The sequence below is a fragment of the Macaca fascicularis genome, chromosome 7, assembly GCF_037993035.2.
Source record: "Macaca fascicularis isolate 582-1 chromosome 7, T2T-MFA8v1.1".
Taxonomy (NCBI): Eukaryota; Metazoa; Chordata; class Mammalia; order Primates; family Cercopithecidae; genus Macaca; species Macaca fascicularis.
This window is the reverse complement of record NC_088381.1, coordinates 28,275,353-28,297,326: the sequence shown is the minus strand read 5'-3', so window position 1 is coordinate 28,297,326 and position 21,974 is coordinate 28,275,353. Positions and strand designations below refer to the sequence as shown.

General features: G+C 41.7%; 1 protein-coding gene across 2 annotated transcripts in view; it reads right to left on the bottom strand.

Moving 5' to 3' along the window:
* Positions 1 to 12,832, bottom strand: part of TMOD3 (tropomodulin 3) — a 79,877-nt gene extending 67,045 nt beyond the window's left edge. For both annotated transcript variants that reach the window (XM_015452833.3, XM_005559574.4), the window contains exon 1: positions 12,649 to 12,832. The gene's annotated coding sequence lies outside the window, so the exon portion shown is untranslated. The remainder of the gene's footprint in view (positions 1 to 12,648) is intronic.
* Positions 12,833 to 21,974: the final 9,142 nt, after the last annotated feature.

Sequence of the window (21,974 nt, the reverse complement as noted above, 5' to 3'; positions counted from 1 at the left end):
TGTCCTCTCCAAAGCCCTTCCTAGCTCTTCCAACTCTGACTACTCTTTTTCCTCCTCTCAAGGTCAGCAGTGCTCCAGGTGTGGCACACCATCTAGCCCCACTGCTCACCACTGAGTCCTGAGTATGGTGCCCCAGCTGGTATGAATGAATGCTCCGCAATGGACCATGCCTCACTCCTACATGGTGAAGGCATTCATACGCACCTTCAGAGACACGGCACACTTCTGACTTAGAGATACCACTAGAATTACTCTAATCAACTTCAGGGGCCTGGAGATATATAAAGTTTTATTATCACAATTAATTTTCAGATTGAAAGAGTAGTAGTAGTTACAATAGGTTTTTCAAGAGATACAAGCCTAAAATTTGCATAATGTATTTTGTACTTCATGAGGGAGGTGGGGAATATAATACTACTCAAAAAGAGATTTGGTAACTCCTGGAGTTAGGGTATAATTCTCATGAGGTGGGATAAAAGCATGAACTCAGCCAACAGTAGGGCAAAAGAGAGTCAATTCTTCAAGAAAATGACACTGCCCCACTACCTTGACCCTAGGCCCTAAATGCAGAAAACCTCATGCCTAATGAGGTTCTATGATATCCAGAATGAATAGCTGAAAAATAACCAACAGGGCACTTGTAAGTAACCACACAGCAGCCACAATCGACATCCACACAACCCCCTATAAGCAATTTTTGGAACACAAAGAGAAAGGGCAAGATGACTTACACACCACAGACAGCTCGGAAGAGGGCTTGCCAGGAAAAGTAATTTGTTATCATCAAGCTGTATACTTAAAGTTGATGGTATATAAATTATGCCTTGATAAAAGCGTGTTTTTTTTTTGTTTTTTTTTGAGATGGAGGCTTGTTCTGTCGTCCAGGCTGGAGTGCGGTGGCACGATCTCGGCTCACTGCAAGCTCTGCCTCCCAGGTTCACGCCATTCTCCTGCCTCAGCCTCCCGAGTAGCTGGGACTACAGGTGCCCACCACCATGCCCAGCTAATTTTTTTGTATTTTTAGTAGAGATGGGGTTTCACCGTGTTAGCCAGGATGGTCTTGATCTCCTGACCTCGTGATCCGCCTGCCTCGGCCTCCCAAAGTGCTGGGATTACAGGTGTGAGCCACTGCGCCCGGCCGATAAAATTGTTTTTTGAAAAAGTAATCTGGTGACATGAGCTAGGGTATTCACCTATGGAGAAACAGCATGCAGTCCAGTAAAGTGAGGGGAGAGGGGTATTCACCAGGTTTTCATTGGCAGTTTCAAGATAGCAGGCACAAAGCCTCTGGCACAGAAGTAGAAATGCCTCATGATGTTAAGATAGACAGTTCACTATAAATGATAAGAACTACCACAATATAGCCTTTGGAAAGTACACACAAACATATAATAAAAAGCCAAACCAGGCCGGGCACAGTGGCTCACACCTGTAATCCCAGCACTTTGGGAGGCCAAGGTGGGTGGATCACTTGAGGTCAGGAGTTCGAGACCAGCCTGGCCAACATGGTGAAACTCCGTCTCTACTACAAGTATATATAAAAAAATTAGCCAGGCATGGTGGCCCATGTCTGTAGTCCCAGCAACTTGGGAGGCTGGGTTAGGAGAATTGTTTGAACACGGGAGGCAGAGGTTGCAGTGAGCCAAGATCGTGCCACTGCACTCCAGCCTGTGTGACAGAATGAGGCTCCATCTCAAAATAATAATTTTAAAAACCCCAAACCATATAAAACTACTGAAATAATGAGAACCATACAGCTAAGTGGGGATTGGGGATAGTTTCAGAGAAAGGAGAAATGGGAGGGGCTGGAGGCAGAAAGAAAAACAAATTAATACTTAAGACTGGTGATAGCTAAAGAAAGCAGAACTGATGAAAGAAGGGAAGTCTTAGAAATCATTGCTATTGGCCAAGAAGCTTGGTTCACAGTCTCCAAGACACAAGGTCTGCTTTGGGATAGGTTCTTTAGATGGGGGCTAAAGGACATTTTTCCTTTAATATCAAATGAGGGAAATCAAGGGAGCCACACACAAGTAAAAGACAATGCAGGCAAACAGAGGAGGTTGCTGAGAGCTTAGTAGAAGGACCCAAAACAGGAGTTCAGGATAATATTTCTTTTTTTTTTTTTTTTTTTTTTTGAGACGGAGTCTCACGCTGTTGCCCAGGCTGGAGTGCAGTGGCGCGATCTCGGCTCACTGCAAGCTCCGCCTCCCGGGTTCCCGCCATTCTCCTGCCTCAGCCTCCTGAGTAGCTGGGACTACAGGCGCCCGCCACCGCGCCCGGCTAATTTTTCGTATTTTTAGTAGAGACGGGGTTTCACTGTGGTCTCGATCTCCTGACCTTGTGATCCGCCCGCCTCGGCCTCCCAAAGTGCTGGGATTACAGGCTTGAGCCACCGCGCCCGGCCCAGGATAATATTTCTAAAATTAACACTTATGACAACAACTATCAATTATTATCTTTAGTGACAGAATAAAACTCGTTATATCTTAATTACATCATAGGAAAACATTTATTTCATTTTTTACTTTAGTCTCTCAGAATAAAGGGATCATGTCCCATATCATATTATAATGAAGTGAAAAAGAAAGGCATCAATTTTTGTTTATATACGTGTTAAAATGCCAGGCACTTTATCGTACACATCTCCTCATAATAACCTTGCAAAACAGTTCTATCTCCAATTTACAAATGAAGACACTGAGGCTCAGAAAGGCTAAGAGCCTGCTCAAGGATATATACGTTTCAATAGCGGATGTGAGATTTGAACCTGACCCTAAAAGCCATACATTTTTACACAATATCACACTTCCTCTAAAAAATACTCAATTTTTGCCATGTTTTTAGTTTTATGATACTAGACACTACACATTAATAGATGCAAATTAAGTGATATTAGGTGACAGCAACAAGCCACAGCTGGATATAAAAGAGAAGGAAAAGCTACCAACTAACCAAAACACAAAAGTGTGGGACAATTTAATGCAGTTTCTAAGAGCCTATAAACTTCAACAATCTCAGAAGGGAATTCAATAGCACAGTACAATAAATTGTGCAAAGAAAATGAATTCTAAAGTCGATATTTCCCACATCATTTTGGCTAAATTAAGCAGGGACTCCATTTAAGAAGGGCAGGATAAATTATTATAATACATCTTATTTTTAAAATGACATTTAAAATAACTTACAAAAAAGATTTTGACTTCTTGCTAACTTTATAACCTTGGGCAAGATACTGAACTATTGTTTTGTCCCTCTGTTTTCTCATCTGTAAAATAAGAATAATACTCAGAGTAACTATCTCATGGGATTGATATGTTAATTTGTTAAATGAGGATAACATATATACATCACTTAGAATAGTACCTAACACAGAGCACGTGATCAATAGTCAATATTATCTTCATTAAATATTATCTTCATTTTTAAGGAACACTTCATTAGTTATATTAAGTAAATGAGATATTATTCATACTATACTCTGATCCACATAATATAAGCAATTAATTGCAGAGATTGAGAGAGTTAGAAACTAAAGAGAATATAGAAGAGTGAGAGATCGATGTACACAAAGAAAACAATAGAAGAGAGGTGCTAGCCACCACTTTGCCCACACTTCTATCAACATTTATCTCACCAGACCGTAATCAGTTGCATAAATATCTACTTCCACCATAGATTGTGAGCACTTTGAGGGCAAGGACCTACTTTTACATTATCAGCCCCTAACACAGTGCCTGCAACGTGACAGACACTAAATTAACATAAAATAAAGTAATATGAGGGGACTCAGTAAGCATTGAGATCAATGATGTGAGTACTTAGTTTTATCATATCCTAATGGGGCTGGGAGCAGAGTCAGTAAAGTTGTACTGTATTGTCGCTCTTTGATTATCAATATTCTACTCCCCTATTCTTTCTGAACTGGGAAACAAATTTCAAAAAGTAATGTTTAAAAAATATTTAATCTGCTATAAAATTAGAAAATTTCCAAATGATAATACAAATTTTAGTAATTCATTTTAAGTATTACAAATATTGCTCACTAGAAAAATTAGCCAGGTGCGGTGGTGTACAAATTGTAGTCCCAGCTACTTGGGAGCCTGAGGCAGGAGGATCGTTTGAACTCAGGAGTTCAAGGCTGCAGTAAGCTATGATCACACCTGCACTCTAGCCTGGATGACAGAGCGAAAGCCTGTCTCGAAAAAAAAAAATTGTTCTGAATTGACTATTATACCTAAAAGTTAATCCTAATGATCAAATGGTCAGTCATAGGAATAAACAGACACTAAATAAGAGAAGACTGAGTGCGGTGGCTCACATTGGTAATCCCAGCAATTTGGGAGGCCGAGGCAGGAGGATTGCTTGAGCCCAAGAGTTTGAGACCAGCCTGGGCAACATAAAGAGACCCCATCTCTATAAAAAATACAAAAAAAATTAGCCAGGCATGGTGGCACGTACCTATAGTTTCAGCTACTTGGGGAGGCTAAGGCGGGAGGATTGTTTGAGCCTGGGAGGCGGAGGTTGCAGGGAGCTATGATCACACCTGCACTCCAGCCTAGGCAACAGAGTGAGACCCAGTCTCAAAAACAAAACAAAATGGAAAAAAAAGAAAAGAGAGAGAATTACATCTATTTCTTAGCTGTCAATCTGCCAGATGCAGGGAACATACCAAAAAAGAGAAGGTATAGTCACTTCCTTCTGACATCAAAATAAGCATGTTTTGAGATGAACAACCCCAAACCTCCTTGTGTGTGGGAACCCACACCTTACTCCAGTCCCTGTGAAATATACAGCCAAAGCAACAACATAACAATGTCCCATTTTTCACAGCTGTTTGGTACAGGGGTCACCACCCTCAATCTAACCAGGATGGACCAAATTCAATTCTTCTCCAGGAATCGGCAAAGCTGGGAGACAAAACTCAAGTTGAGACATAAGGTTATCACCAAGTCTGGAGACATTACCATAACAATCCAGTCACCTTGAAGCTGAAGCTAAGGGAAAAGCACAGGTCAGTCTGTAGGGAAGAGAATGAAGCAGGGCTGGGGCTAGAGGGAAGAAAGAAAGGAGAGGCACCTGCCTCAGGCACAAGACTTAACAGGGTGCAAAAAGCTCAGCAATGAAGATAAATTACATAGTAATGCATACTACTTTTTTAAAATCAAAATTAATGTCCTAAAATGGAGCAGAGGTACAGAAAGAAGCCCAAGAGAGCCCCACAAGCAGAGAGAGGACAGAGACTTTCAAAGTGTCTGCTCTGGGTTCCAGCTGTAGGTCATTTCAGGGACCTCAGCGGCCTTACTATAGTAACGCACTACAACTCCCAGCTCTGCCACCATACCATCTAGCAAGCTAGCTAAAGTCGGTTTGTGTTCCCTGAGACCTAAACACCTTGACTAATATACTCTATTTGGGAAAATGAGACATGCACATAAAGTGCTTTTTTTTTTTTCCCCAAGAAAATATATAATTAACTGCCAGAAGAATGGTACTAGCTATTAGTGTACAGAAATTCAGAGATCACTGTGGGTGGTCAGGGAGGGACAGAATTAGCTAGACAGAGAGGGGTGGAGAAGTATATACTAAGCAAAGAGATCAAAGCACAGGCTGAAAAAGCTTGGGGCTGGGAGGGAAGCCAGGGCAAGAAGAAGTAAAGGGAAAGGAGCAATCTTCACACACCCTGTGTCACACAGAAGTAAGTACGCCTCCATGCTCTTCCGCCTGCAGCCCTTACATCACACGGTTCATTACACAGGAAATGTCCTTTTGCACTCTTTCTCATGTTCAAATCCTTTCACATCTTTCAGGGACCAGTTCAAATAACATTTCTGCAGAGGCTCCCCTTGTGTGCTAGACCAGATTCAGGCAGTGAGAGAAGAAAAGAGGAAACAGTTTCTTCTGAGGTAGGAGGGAAGGTTAAGGGGCTTAAAGCAGTGGCAGCTATTCTCTGGTGGAGGGCACACTATATCACTTGGAATGTTGGCCAATGTCTAAGGAAAGCAGAAAGTAGATGACTTGACAAGGAATAATAATGGGGGTTCAAGAAAAGTGGCAGAGGAGAGGCAAGCATAGAGGGTGTGCTGAAGACTACCAGAAGAGCCCACCTGCACCAAAAGCCTTGCAGAGGTGAAATCCTACACATCTCCCTTGGTCCATTTCTGTGTAGGGTTCTGTAATTTTTCTCCAAGAAACTAAATCTTGGGGACAACAGCAGAAAAACAAAACGGGGGGGGAAATATATGGTAACTAGCCCTGGATCAATCTCAGTCAAGTTCCAATCTGGAAGAGGAGCATAAAAATTTTATTTTTAAGATCAGGGTCCATGCTTAAGAAACTGATAATATAAGCACAACTAAAATGCAAAGTAGCTCAGCTGATGAGCTAAGATGCCAAGTCAATCTAATGGAGAAAAACAAACAAACAAAAAAGAGGTTTGTTTTGTTTTGTCTTGAGACAGGGTCTTACTCTGTCACTCAGGCTGGAGTACAGTGGCACGATAACAGCTCACTGCAGGCTCCACCTCCCTCAGATGATCTGCCTGCCTCAGCCCCCCAGGCAGCTGGGACTATAGGTGCATGCCAGTACTCCTGGCTAATTTTTGTATTTTTAGTAGAAATGGAGTTTTGTCATGTTGCCCAGGCTGGTCTCAAACTCCTAGGCTCAAATGATCTGCCTGCCTTGGTCTCCCAAAGTGCTGGGATTACAGGTGTGAGCCACCACTCCTGGCCGAGAAAGGAAAGTTTTTCTTAAACCTATGTTTAAAGTTTTCTTTTTTTTTTTTTTTTTGGAGACGGAGTCTTGCTCTGTAGCCCAGGCTGGAATGCAGTGGCCGGATCTCAGCTCACTGCAAGCTCCGCCTCCCGGGTTTACGCCATTCTCCTGCCTCAGCCTCCCGAGTAGCTGGGACTACAGACGCCCGCCACCTCGCCCAGCTAGTTTTTTGTATTTTTTAGTAGAGACGGGGTTTCACCGTGTTAGCCAGGATGGTCTCAATCTCCTGACCTTGTGATCCGCCCGTCTCGGCCTCCCAAAGTGCTGGGATTACAGGCGTGAGTCTCCGCGCCCGGCCTAAAGTTTTCTTAAACCTATGTCGCTGGAACAACTGGATATCCAGGGGGAAAATGAACCCAAACCCCTATCTTAATTATAACACAATAATAATTACTTTGAGATCAATCACAGACCCAAATGAAAAACTTAGAAAAATAAAGCTTCTAGAAGAAAAAGCTTTCTTCGCAATCCTGGGCACAGGTAAAAATTTATTGGTCAGGACAAAAAACACTAGCCATAATACAAAAAATTGATAAAACAGACTATAAAAATTAAAAATTTCTGCTCATCGCAATATCATTGAGGAAGTAGACAAGGGACAGACTGTGTAAAAAAAAAAAAATGCCAACACATCTATCTACATACATGACAAAGAACTTGTACCTTGAATATATAAAGAGCTCCTACAAACAATAAAAAGATGAATGACCCAATGAAAGACTAGGTAAGACTTGAACAAACAATTCACAAAAAAAGATGCTGCATAGCCAATTAACGTATGATAAAGCACTCAACATTCTTAATCATCAGAAAAATGTAAATTAAAACCATAATGAGGTACAACCATACATCCTGTACTATGACTAACAATGAAAAGGCTGACAACACTAAACATTGGCAACACTAAAAATATGGAGGAAGTAGAACTCCTGTGTATAAATCACTTTGGAGAACTGTTTGACAGATTTTTTGTTGTTGTTGTTGTGACAGAGTCTCGCTTTGTCGCCCAGACTGGAGTGCAGTGGCCCGGATCTCAGCTCACTGCAAACTCCGCCTCCCGGGTTCACGCCATTCTCCTGCCTCAGCCTCCCGAGTAGCTGGGACTACAGACGCCCGCCACCTCGCCCGGCTAGGTTTTTGTATTTTTTAGTAGAGACGGGGTTTCACCGTGTTAGCCAGGATGGTCTCGATCTCCTGACCTCGTGATCCGCCCATCTCGGCCTCCCAAAGTGCTGGGATTACAGGCTTGAGCCACCGCGCCCGGCCGCAGATTTTTAATAAGTTAAACATACACATACCATATGACTCAATAACTCCACTCCTAGGTATTTATCAAGAAACTTGTAGGCCAGGTACAGTGGCTCACGCCTGTAATCTCACCACTTTGGGAGGCCAAGGCGGCTGGATCACGAGGTCAGGAGATCGAGACCATCCTGGCTAACACAGTGAAACCCCGTCTCTACCAAAAAAATAGAAAAAATTAGCCGGGTGTGGTGGCGGGTGCCTGTGGTCCCAGCTACTTGAAGCAGAAGAATGGCCTCAACCTGGGAGGCGGAGGTTGCAGTGAGCCGAGATCGCGCCACTGCACTCCAGCCTGGGCGACAGAGAAAGACTCCGTCTCCAAAAAAAAAAAAAAAGAAAGAAAAGAAAAAGAAACTTGTAAAAGAATGTTCATAACAACTTTATTCCAAATATCCATCAAGGAGAAAACATAAATTGGCGTATATTCGTACAATGGAATACTATTCAACAACTTAAAAGGACAAACCACTAATACTTGCCAACAACATAGATGAATCTTTCTTACATGAAAGAAACCAAACACAAAAAGGCACATGCTGTATGACTCCATTTATGTGAAGTCCAAGACCAGTCAAAAAAACTCTGTAGTGTGAGAAATCTATGGAGTCAGGAAGTGATTGCCTTTGGAGGAAGGTGGGTGAGGGAACTTTCTGGGGTGACTTAAAAAAAATGTTTTCTGGCCAGGCGCAGTGGCTCATGCCTGTAATCCTAGCACTTTGGGAGGCTGAGGCAGGTGGATCACGAGGTCAGGAGATCGAGACCATCCTGGCTAACAGCGTGAAATCCCGTCTCTACTAAAAATACAAAAAAATTAGCCAGGTGTGGTGGCGTGCGCCTGTAGTCCCAGCTACTCGGGAGGTTGAGGCAGGAGAATGGCGTGAACCCGGGAGGCAGAGCTTGCAGTGAGCCGAGATCACGCCACTGCACTCCAGCCTGGGCTACAAAGACAGACTGTCTCAAAAAAAAAAAAAAAAAAGTTTTCTATCTTATTTTGGTAGAGTTTACAGTGTAGAAAATTGTCAGAACTCCTTGAACTAGATATCATGTGCATTTCATTGAATGTCAATTACACATCAATAAAATACAAAGTAGCATTCTGCCTCAAGATACACACTAACAATTTTGTTTCAAATGAAACGCCTCAAGACTACACAAATGCATTTGCAGTTACACAGCATTTTCAATCATGAGACATTCTGATTTATTCACACTTCTATTCTTTCATCATTGTAAATAAGCTAATGGATTACAGACACATATAGATACAAGAATGTAAGTTCACATATATAATTTTTTATAAACACCAAATTAAATTTGATTGTTTACAATTTAAACAAGAACTTAATGGACCAGTTATAGGCCCAGTAGAATTTTCTATTGTCTATACCATTTTTCTCTCCATATATTTGTGATTTTAAAGGATCTGACATAAAACTGCATGTAAATCAAATGTCAGCAAGGACTATTTAGCCATACAAACTAGAGAATAATGCCCTCCTCATCTAGTCTAATCTAGTCTAATCAAGAAAGCTCACACATATTAAATTTAAGAGCAACTGAAAAGCGTGAAGAATAGTTTGCCAGCTATAACACAGCCTAAATATCAGTATACATCAGACTGACACCAGAAAACCTTACTAAAAGTCTTTTTTCCCTCTACTGTTTACTGGATCCTCCTCTTTATCTTTCTCTCTCCCTCTATCCAGGTATATTTTTATCCCCACAGCCTCTCATCCTCCCTATGATATTGCTCAGATCTAACTGATTTTCTCTTTTGTTTTAGTTTTTGAGACAGGGTCTTGCTATGTTGCCCAGGCTGTCCTGGAACTCTTGGACTCAAGTGATACTCCTGCCTCAACCTCCCAATTGGCTGGTACTACAGAAGTGTGCCACCACATCCGGTTCTAATTATGTTCATGTTTCTGGCTCATCTAAGGTTCCAAATAAAATAAATTTACAGAATTGCACTATATGTAGATATATGTCACATACACTCAAACAGTATAGCCTGGGGAAAGAGATGACCAGTGAATGGAAAAAAATATTGACTTTATTTGTTCCCCACTCCTACAACTGGAAAAGATCTCTCCTAAATATCTACTACCTTTTTACTCCCTAGAGGTGGCTCTTACAAGTGCTGTGGACTACACATAAGTACATCTGCCTAATCCCAAAGAGAATAAGGTCCTAGACAGGAACCATGTCATTCATATTTTTATATATATATATATAATTTTTTTTTCTTTTTTTAGAGACAGGGTCTTACTCTGTCACACAGGCTGGAGTGCAGTGGCACAATCATTGTCTCTCACTGTAATCTCAAACTCCTGGGCTCAAGCAATCCTCCTGCCTCAGCCTCCTGAGTAGCCAGGACTACAAGCATCACCACTACACCCAGCTAATTTATTTTATTTTGTAGAGACAGGGTCTTGCTATGTTGCCCAGACTGGTTTCAAACACCTGGGTTCAAGCAATCCTCCCACCTTGGCCTCCCAAAGTGCTAGGATTACAGGTGTGAGCCACCAAGCCCGGCCCTGGCCTCATGTCTTACACATAGTCACCAAGAGCCTAAAACACTACTTTGTACAGAATGGGGCAAGACACATACTTGAATTCATGAACTGCCAAATTAATGTGAGTGAAAACAAGGAAGGAAGAGGAGGAGAGAAAAAAAAAAAGCAAAGAGAAAAAAGACAAACTAGCAAAGGAAAGGAAAAGGAAAGAAAGAGAAAAACTTATGAAGACAATTGTTCTTGTTAGAGTTAATAGGATTACAGTATTTTAAAAAACCGAGAGTTGAAAAAGCCATCAATTATGTATCTAATATCAGTTATCAGTATCAGTATTTAAATTGCCATTAAAAACACCTTAAAATATCTCTAAAATTACCTCCCCACACTTGACATTCAAAGTGTGGTCTCTGACAGCATTACCTATCAGACATACAGACTTTGGGTTCTACTTCAAGCTTACAATATCCTGAGTGAATTACGCATGTTAAAGTTTGAAAAGACTGCCCTCCACCATTCAGGGCCTTTCTGTCATACCAAACCTGTTTTGTTTCAATGGGCCAGTAATTACGAACGAAAAATCTTTGAATGGGATTTGACCTGTACGTATTTAACTTCAGATGAAGTTATTAATTACAGTGTAGGTTAGCATATTGGATATACCACAAAATTTAGGAATTAGTCATAAAAAAATACATGATGAAATAAAATTGAGCAGTAGGTCTACAGCATTCTCAAGAACTCATGTTTGCTCTTTCTCATGGCTAGCATAGGGCTTGGAATTCATATGGCCAGTGTTTCCTGAATGAGTAAAATAAATGAACTTTTAAAAACCAGAGATATTTAGGGGCAGAATAATCTTGGGGGTCATCTGGTCCAACAACCTAATTTTAAAGATTAGCAAACTAGAATTTCTGCGAGTTGCAAAAGCAAAGAAAGCTCAAAGAGCTAAAATATATTTGGACATTTTAATTAGTTTTGTTCCTTTCGTAGGAATGTGTAAGAAAGGGGACTGTAATATTATAACTGCTGACTCTTACAGGTGAAAAGGTGCCTAGGAAGAAGAAACTAGCAAGAGTAAATGAGCCTTGGTAAAGCTATTTTTCCAAGCCTAATATATTTTTGACGGGCCAATTAATTAATCAATTTAATCTGCCAAAAAAATTAATCTGAAAGTTTCTCAGAAAAGGACACATGAGTTGCATGAAAATGTTACAAACCAAGGAAAACTGCACATAACTAACTTAAATCTCCACAGGCTTATTTCCTGTTGAAGTATGGCCTCCTGGGGTAAGTTTTACTGCAGTGTTCATTGCCAGATGACTTTTGGTTTTAACAGAGGCCAAGGGCAAGTTGGAAATGCGATTCTTAACTAAACATTAAAAAGAAAGAAAGAAACTGGCTGTTTCCCATTTCTGTTTGCAATCAGAATGCAGGCTTGCGGAGGAAACACACCACCCGCTGCAAGCAAAAATATAACGACCCAGTCACGTCCTCAAAACAAACTAACACACAAACTTCCCAGCCGGATCCAGCTGTGCTGCCTGGGAGCTAGGAACTTAATTCTAAGAGCAGACAGATCAAATCGGTGAATGCAAGGGCAGCCACATTTCAATCACAAAAAGGGTGTGCCCTAAGTTTTGGCTCCCCTACTCCGCCGCCCCAATTTTTAAAAAGCCGAAGCCTTTGAAGGAGGCTTGGTGCTATCGTGTCCCGGCGATGCTGGGTGGGGTGCAGGGAGCCAGCTTGGCCGCGGCTCCGCGGGAGGGGAGGGGGCCGGTCCTGAACCCGGGCGCCCGGGCCGCGGGTGATTCACCGGGAACGCCGGGTTCGCGCGCCTCGACCGGCCGGCGACGCCCAGCGCGCCCCACGCCCCCGGCCCGGGCCGTTCGCGGAGAAGCAGCCCCCGTGTGCCCCCGCTCCCCTAGACGGACCCGTCGGGAAGGAGCCAGGAGTCGGGCGGCGGGCGGGCAACAAGCTCTCCCTCCTCAGCCACCATGGCCGGTGCGACTCCCCAGCCCGCGCCCGCAGACGGACTTCCTGGAAAGCACCGGGCTGGGTTTACCTGACTGGCGCCCGCAGGGGCCGCCGACTTCTTCACAGATCCACGGAAACTGCCGGCCGCAAGCCTAGGCTCGGTTCCCAGCACCCGCCCGTGCGCCCGCGTCGGCCTCCCAAGGAGTTGCCTGACCCACCCGCCAGCAGCTCCCTCACTCGACCGCCCTGTCGGTGCGGCGGGTTCCTCCTCCGCCTCCGACGCGCGTGCGCACTCCCATGCCGCAGGGTATCCTGGGAGTTGTAGTTCCAGCGAGGAGGGCGAGGCTCAGCGTGGACTCCGGTCTTTACAATGGACAGAACATAGGAAGGGGACTGCGAATACCAACCCTTATCCCAGTCTGAGACAATGTTCTCTACCCGTGGAAGTACCGACTGTGGACTCCCCCGAAGCTGGAAATAGTATCTAGAGGCTCTTCGGTATAGATTTCCTTTTTACTTTGACCTTTTGTAAAGAAGCACACACGGCAGGGCTTGCACTGTAGTCTTGGTTGTTAATGGGAGGACATGACATTGAGCCCTTTAAACTGGCCATGACAGAGTTATAGAAAAGTAAAGGAATAAAATCTAAAGCCCAAGAGAGGCATAAATCATGCGAATGTCACCTCCAGGGTGTGGTGACCCTAGTGGTTTTCTTAGGTATGCAACCAGGGATGATGTAGCTATTCCAGGGCAGTTTCTGCCCATCCTATCGTCCCATTCCATCTTCAAGCTCTGCACCAGGCGGTGGGGCTGGCTGCTGTAGTGGGAGAAAAAACAGAAGTGGCTGCTCAAGGGAGGGATTGGGGTAGATGGGTAGTCTAGAGGGAAGAGGAAGAGTATGGGAATCTCTCAGAGGACTGTTTGACAGTGGCCTATGTAATGGCTACCTTTTGTGCGAGACTCTGTGGAGAGAGAACTGCGACATTTTACCATTTATTCATTTAGTCACTTACTGGGAATTTTCCTGGCCTGCTCTTCAGGAGCAGACCATCCCCAGGAGTAATGCTAAACTTCGACACAACCTTTCAAAAATGTAGCCAAAGAAGTGGACTGACGTGCCTGCTTGAGGTACATTCCAGCCACACCCAGTATGCGAGCCACTTAATGGTTTAAACCTCTCCTGGCATCTACTTCTTCCCCTCAGAGAAGGGAGCACCCTAGGTTAGATAAACATCCTGGAATTTCATGCAACTGGCACCCACTAATGTCAGCAATGGAGATCACTGATGGTTTGGGTTTTTAAGGAAAAAAAAACTTTTTTTTTTTCTTTTTCTTCTAAGACAGTCTTGTTCTGTCGCCCAGGCTAAAGTGTAGTGGCACGATCTTGGCTCACTGCAACCTTTGCCTCCCGGGTTTAAGTGATTCTCTTGCCTCAGCCTCCCGAGTAGCTGGGATTACAGGCACGCACCACCATGCCCGGCTAATTTTTGTACGCTTAGTAGAGACGAGGTTTCACCATGTTGGCCATTCTGGTCTCGAACTCTTGACCTCGTGATCTGCCCACATTGGCCTTCCAAAGCGCTGGGATTACAGGTGTGAGCCACCGCGCCTGACCAGGAAAAAACCCTTCTCAATTGCAAATATTTAGAGGACAGTCAATACTCAGTGTTGTGGCCATTGCATTTTATTTTCTATACCATCTTTAGGTCAATCTCTTGGAGATAACAGCTTTCTGAGTGCAATTTCCTACATAATTCAGGTTGATATGAATGTTTATACTTATAATACATACCAATCACTGGGCCAGCACTTCATTTGTAATATCTCATCTAATCCTCAAAACTCTATAAAGAATAAACTGGCATCCTCTATTTCTATAGATAAGAAAATGAAGACTCAGAAAAGTTAAGTAATTTGTATAAGGTCCCACAGCCAGTAATTGGAGATCCAGAGATGAGACACAGTTCTCTTGAGTCAAGTTCTAATGTGCTTTCCACTGCTGATCAGACTGATGTGTCTCCTAAATCTCATCAATTTTTTTTTTTTTTTTGAGACAGTCTCATTCTGTCACCCAGGCTGTAGTGCAGTGGTGCTATCATGGCTTGCTGCAGCCTTGACCTCCTGGGCTCAAGCAATCCTCCAACCTCAGCCTCCTGAGTAGCCTAAGCAGCTGGGACTACAGGCGTATGCCACCACACCCAGCTAAATTTTTTTTCATTTATTTTTTGTAGAGACAGGGTCTCCCTATGTTGCCCAGGCTGGTCTTGAACTCCTGGGCTCAAGGGATCCTCCCACCATGGCATCCCAAAGTATTGAAATTATAGACATGCAACACCATACCCAGCTGATATGGTTTAAGAAGGACTTTCCTCTGCAATATGGCTTCTTTTGCTTTGGTCAGAGAGGTTTTTAAATTCAGTGTCTGACTGACTTAATCTATTACACTTTTCCTCTCTCACCTTCCTATATAGGCTGCTAGGCAAATATTAAATATATTTTCTTTTAGCTATTCATTTCAAATTTTTCCTATCAAATGTATACATCTTATTTTAGTTCCTTTTTCTAAAATAATGCAAAATTTAATGGTGGATTTTTTCCTTTTTTCAGGCATACATTATCATATTTTAATCACAAAACTTATAAACATGAATCTCTTAAATCTGTGTACATTAAAAACCACATATGGGGCCAGAGATGTTAAGAATAGTACCTTAGTATTGGATAGCACTAAAGAGGTAGAACCTTCCACACTTCTTCCACTCCTTTGCTCTAACACATTTTCTATATTAGCAGTCGGAATTACTTTTTTTTTTTTTTTTTTTTTTTTTTTTTGAGACGGAGTCTCTCTCTGTCGCCCAGGCTGAAGTGCAGTGGCGTGATCTCTGCTCACTGCAACCTCTGCCTCCCGGGTTCAAGCAATTCTGCCTGCCTCAGCCTCCCTAGCAGTTGAGATTACAGCACCCCCTCCCCCCCCGCCACCACCACACCTGGCTAATTTTTTCTATTTTTTAGTAGAGACGGGGTTTCGCCGTGTTGGCTAGGTTGGTCTTGAACACCTGACCTCAGGTGATCTGCCCACTTTGGTCTCCCAAAGTACTGAGATTACACGCGTTAGCCACCACTCCCAGCCCAGAATGATCTTTTAAAAACAAATCAGATCATGTCGCCGTCTTGCTCCAAACCATTCATGGCTTCCATCACATTTAGAATAAAATCCAGAATTAACACCTCTACAAATCTGTATATGATTATTTTGTTTCCTACCACATATTCTCTCTGACTCTGCTGTAGTCATACTGGCCTCCCTGAGGTTTCTTAATCCTGCCCAGTTTCTCCCCATCTCAGAGTCTTTATGCTATGCAGGAGAATGATTTTCCTCCCAGATGCTTCTAGCTCATACCCTCATTTTAATGAAGGTTCTGCTCAAATGTCACTTCCGAAAGGTTTCCTCTTATCACCTTACCCATTCTCTCCTTTCTTTACTTGTCACCATAGCACTTTTACCACATAACATCATATTGCTTGTTTTCTTAGTGGAAGCCCCAAGAAGCTTTGCTTTGTTTACTCCTCCATCCCTAGCATCTACAATACTGCTGGCACCCAGAAAGTATTCAATAAATATTTGTAAATAAATGAATGTTGCATTCTTCCCCCTCTCTCCTGCTCTTCTCTTGGGACACAGAACCAGAAGATTCACCTGTGAATGCCAGCCAGTGACCTGGTTTGGATTTAAACACTAGCTGCAAGAGGGTTGACTACACAGGAGAATAAGATCCTGTGAAAGTCCTGAAATAGAGACAGAGTTCTCTTTTAAAAAGACATAATTTAGGGTTGCCACTATTCGCTTATAGTTGGAAACATAATTTTTGGAGGAAAGCAAACAGGAAAAGCCTGGAAATTATATTTACATAAATAAGTGAAAAGGTAAGTCCACTAAATGCCTGTGGTAGATTGAAATACTGTTACCAAATATTTGCTCTCCTTTAGAGGAATAGACAGGCTTGCCCACTACTATGTGACTTCCAGTGCTGCCCCGTAGGCATTCCAGGCTTGGCTATGATCCCATGATGGGATTTTCCTCCTCTCCTCAGATAAATGTCATATTGTAATCAGAAAGTTTAGAAACATGAATCTTGCTTTGGTCAATAAAATACAAGTGGAGGTGACAATCAGACAGTCCTGGGTGGAAGCTTTAAGAGTCACTGCCTTTCTCTACTAGTGTGCCTGCTCTTTCCCTCCACCAAGAGAAAGCCATGTTCTGAATAGAGGCTGGTCCTTCTGCCTGGGTTCTAGAATAAGAAATTACGTGGGTCAGAGCCTCAGCCACTAGCTGACATAATATAATGTAAGCAAAGAGGAAACTGAAGTTTAGGTTCGTTTATTACTAAAGACTTACTTAGCAAAAATTGACTACTACAGTGCCTAATCAAAGAAACATGATGATCTGAACTAGAAGTGGTATGGCACCCCCAACCTTCTGCATTTAACCCACTTCAAGTAATGGAAAACCGTTGAAGTTCAACATCCTAACACACTAAAGAGAACAAATCTGAGGACTTCAGGTAAAATATTTGAACAAGTGACAGAGTATGGTTCCCATTAGTGTTCAGGGTTTGGTTAGAGTGAAAGTGATAGATAAAATGACACTCCGACTCTACTTAATATGTTAACATTACAAGCTCTAATTAGTGTTATCTCTAAACTTCCAGCCAGAGTAACTCAGAAAGCGTGTCACACTGAATCATCATATGCTAATTAATAACAGCAGCACTTTTCTTGTTATCAAAGAGTTCCTATAGGAAATAGTTACTTCGGTATACATAAGCATATTCTATGTGTATGTAAAAACATGTATTTATAGGAGAGTTGAGAAAAACTAAAGACATAAATTTGAAACGAAAAGGTAAGGATTTCATTATGGAAGCTTGGAGGTAGGAATCCTATGGAAGCAGTGGGAGGCAGGAATCACAGAAGACAAGCATCATGGCTGGGTGCATACAGTTTTTTTTTGAGATGGAGTCTCACTCTGTCACCCGGGCTGGAGTGCAGTGGTGTGAGCTTGGCTCTCTGCAACCTCAGCCTCCCAAGTAGCTGGGATTCCAGGTGTGCACAACCATGCCTGGCTAATTTTTGTTTTTTTAATAGAGACGGGGTTTCATCATGTTGGCCAGGCTGGTCTCAAACTCCTGACCTCAGGTGATGTGCCTACCTTGACCTCCCAAAGTGCTGGGATTACAGGCATGAGCCACCACGCCTGTGTGCATACAGTTTTATAGGAAAGATTCAAGCATACTTTTTGGCCTGAAATGCCCTTTTTCTATCACCCATCTCTGCCTGTTAGACGCCTCCTCATGTTTCATTGTCCATCTCAAATGTCTGCCCCACTCAACCTTCACTAATGCCATCATCTGGAATTAATTTTGCCTTTCCCATATTTTCATACCCCATTATGCCTCCATTAGAGGTGCACTGAATACATATTTCAGCCAAATGCCAAAAGGGACAAAAAATGAGTCACTCTTCAGCTGAAGCCGAAGTTGATGACAAACATCACTATTAAAGAATAAACTTCTGGGATATACACATAAACCTAAAATATTATCCCCAAATTTTAATATCATTTTAATAATATTAAACAGTTTAACGTTTAGTATAGAAGTGATAATTTTCCAGTGCTGTCCATTGTTAGACTCTCCTACAGTCACCACAGAAAGCCAAATTTCAGCTCAGGTGAGTGAATGAATATGATCCCTGTCATAAATGGAAGTAAATAACAATTAAATTCAGGTCTTTAAATGATAAATGCTAGATACCCCAAACCCTTCTACCAAGACCAGAGTTGTGATATGATATAACTTCTGCTTACCTTTCCTTGTTTTTATTTATTATCATTATTTGTTTTTGTGATGGAGTCTCGCTCTGTTGCCCAGGCTGGAATGCAATGGCATGATCTCGGCTCACTGCAACCTCCACCTCCCAGGTTCAAGCAATTCTTCTGCCTCAGCCTCCCGAGTAGCTGAGACTACAGATGTGCACCACCATACCTAGCTTATTTTTGTATTTTTAGTAGAGACAGGGTTTTGCCATGTTGGCCAGGCTGATCTCAAACTCCTGATCTCAAGTGATCCTCCAGCCTCAGCTTCCCAAAGTGCTGGGATCACAGGAGTGAGTCACCATGCCTGGCCTCCTTGTATTATTTAAATGTTTTATAAACATTTATTGGCTCAAAAACAATATTTTTTCTAAATTATCTAGCCAATGGATTCCTTCTTGATATTTATAGTAATTGTCAGCTTATTTCCCTATTTGCTTGAAAGTTTTAAATAATTGTTTCTTTTTGTCTTTTACTAAATATTTATTGATACATTATAATTGTACATATGCATGGGAGTACATGTGATATTTTGATACATGATACAATGTGTAATAATCAAATCAGGGTAATTGGTCATCACCTCAAACATTGATTATTTCTTTGTGTTGAGAACATTTCACATCTCTTCCAGCTATTTTGAAATATGCAATACATGATTGACAACTACAGTCACCCTACTGTGCTGTTGAACCACTAAAACTTATTCTGAGTGTATTTTTGTACCCATTAATCAAACTCTCTTCATTTTTACCCTCCTTAATTTTTTAATTTTTTTTTTGTTTGTTTTTTTGAGATGAAATCTCGCTCTGTTGCCCAGGCTGGAGTGAAGTGGCATGATCCTGGTTCACCGCAACCTCCACCTCCTGGGTTCAAGTGATTCTCCTGCCTCAGTCTCCCGAGTAGCTGGGACTACAGGCGTGCACCACCATGCCTAGCTAATTTTTTTGTATTTTTAGTAGACACAGGGTTTCACTAAGTTGGTCAGGTTGATCTCAAACTACTGATTTCAAGTGATCCACCCACCATGACCTCTCAAAGTGCTAGGATTATATGTTTGAGCCATTGCACCCAACCAGTTCTTTAGAGAAGTTTTACAAGTGTTTACCCTTCAAAAAGCTTAAAAGTTCTATAAAAATGTTATGAACCTTTCCTAAATTCCCAGCTTTTAAAAGTGATGCATCCATAAGTGAGCCTAAGTACATAAAAGAAACTTGTGGTATCAGGAGCCAGGGCCAAAATGTGTGCATTGCTAGAACATGAAAAGCACCATCAGGGGATTACTTTTTAAATTTCTTTTTCAGGTTGTTCATTGTTGGTATATAGAAATGCTACTGATTTGTATATGTTGACTCTGTTTACTGTAACTTTATGGAATTTGTTTATCAGTTCTAATAGTTGTTTGATGGCATCTTTAGGTGTTTCCAAATGTAAGATTATGTCACCTGCAAACAAGGATAATTTGATTTCTTCGATTCTAATTTGGATGCTCTTTATTTATTTCTCTTATCTGATTGCTCTAGCTAGGACTTCCAGTACTATGTTGAGTAACAGTGGTGAAAGTGGGCATCCTTGTCTTTTCCAGATCTTAGAGGAAAGAGTTAATTTTTTCCCATTCAGTATGAAACTATCTGTGGGTCTTTCACATATGGTTTTTATTATGTTGAGGCATGTTCCTTTTATACCCAGTTTTTTTTTTTTCTTTGAGACAGAGTCTCACTCTTTTGCCCAGGCTGGAGTGCAGTGGTGCGATCTCAGCTCACTGCAAGCTCTGCCTTCCAGGTTCACACCATTCTCCTGCCTCAGCCTCCCGAGTAGCTGGGACTACAGGCACCCGCCACCACACCTGGCTAATTTTTTTGTATTTTTTAGTAGAGATGGGTTTTCACCGTGTTAGCCAGGATGGTCTCAATCTCCTGACCTCGTGATCTGCCCGCCTTGGCCTCCCAAAGTATACCCAGTTTTTTGAGGGTTTTTATCATGGAGGGACATTGAATTTTATCTTTTTTTTTTTTTTTTAGCATCAATTGAAATGATAATATGGTTTATATCCTTCACTCTGTTGATATGATGTGTCACATTGATTGATTTCTGGTGGGGGTTTTTTTGGTTGTTTTTTTGTTTGAGCGAGGTTCTTGCTCAGTCACCAAGGTTGGAATGCAGTAGCACAATCTTGGCTCTTTGGAACTTCTACCTCCTAGGCTCAAGTGATTCTTTCACCTCAGCCTCCTGAATAGCTGAGACCACAGGCGCACACCACCATGCCTGGCTAATTTTTTGTTTTTGTTTTTTGGTGGAGACAGGGTTTCACCTTGTTGCCCAGGCTCCCAAAGTGCTGGGATTATAGGTGTGAGTCACCATTCCTGGCCTGATTGATGTATGTTGAACCATCCTTGCATTCCAGGGATAAATTTTTCTTGGTCATGAAGAATGATCTTTTAAATGTCTTGTTGAATGCAGTTTGCTAGTATTTTGTTGAAGAATTTTTGCATCAATATTCATCGGGAACATTGGTCTGTAATTTTCTTTTTTTGATCTGTCTTTCTCTAGTTTTGATCTCAGGGTAATACTGGCCTTGTAGAATGAGTTTGTATTCCCTTCTCCTCTATTTTCTGGAACAGTTTGAGTAGAATTGGTATTAGTTCTTCTTTAAATGTTTGGTGGAATTCAGCAGTGAAGCCATCTGGTCTTGGGCTTTTCCTTACTGGCAGACTTTTTATTATGACTTCAATCTCGTTACTTGTTATTGGTCTGGTCACACTTTGGAGTTCTTCATGGTACAATCTTGATAGGTTTATGTGTCTAGGAATTTATTCATTTTCTCTAGGTTCCCAATTTATTTGCATATAGTTGCTCACAGTAGCCACTAATGATCCTTTGAATTTTTATAGTATAAGTTGTAGTGTCTCCCTTTCCATTTCTGATTTTATTTATTTGGGTCTTCTTTTTTTTTCTTAGTCTAGGTAATGGTTTGTCAATTTTCCTTTTCAAAACACCAACTTTTTGTTTCATTGATCTTTTATGTTACTTTCTTCATTTCAATTTCATTTATTTGTGCTCTATCTTTATTTCTTTTCTTCTACTAATTTTGGGTTTGGCTTGCTCTTGCTTTTCTAGTCCTTTAAGATGCCTCATTATTTATTTGAAGTTTTTCTTCTTTTTTTGATGTAGACACTATTAACTTCCTTCTTGGTACTGCTTTCACTGTTTCCCATAGGTTTTGGTATGTTCCATTTCCATCATCATTTGTTTCAAGAAATTTTTCAATTTTTCTGATTTCTTCATTTACCCACTGGTCATTCAGGAGCATATTGTTTAATTTCCGTGTATCTGTATAGTTTCTAAAATTCCTCTTGCTATTGATTTTTAGTTTTATTCCATTGTGGTCAGAGAAGATGCCTGATATTATCACAATTTTTAAAAATATATCAAGACTTGTTTTGTGACCTAACATCTATACCTGAAAATGATCCATATGCTGAGAAGAATGTGTATTCTGCAGCTTAGATAAAATGTTCTGTAAATATCTCTTAGGTCCATTT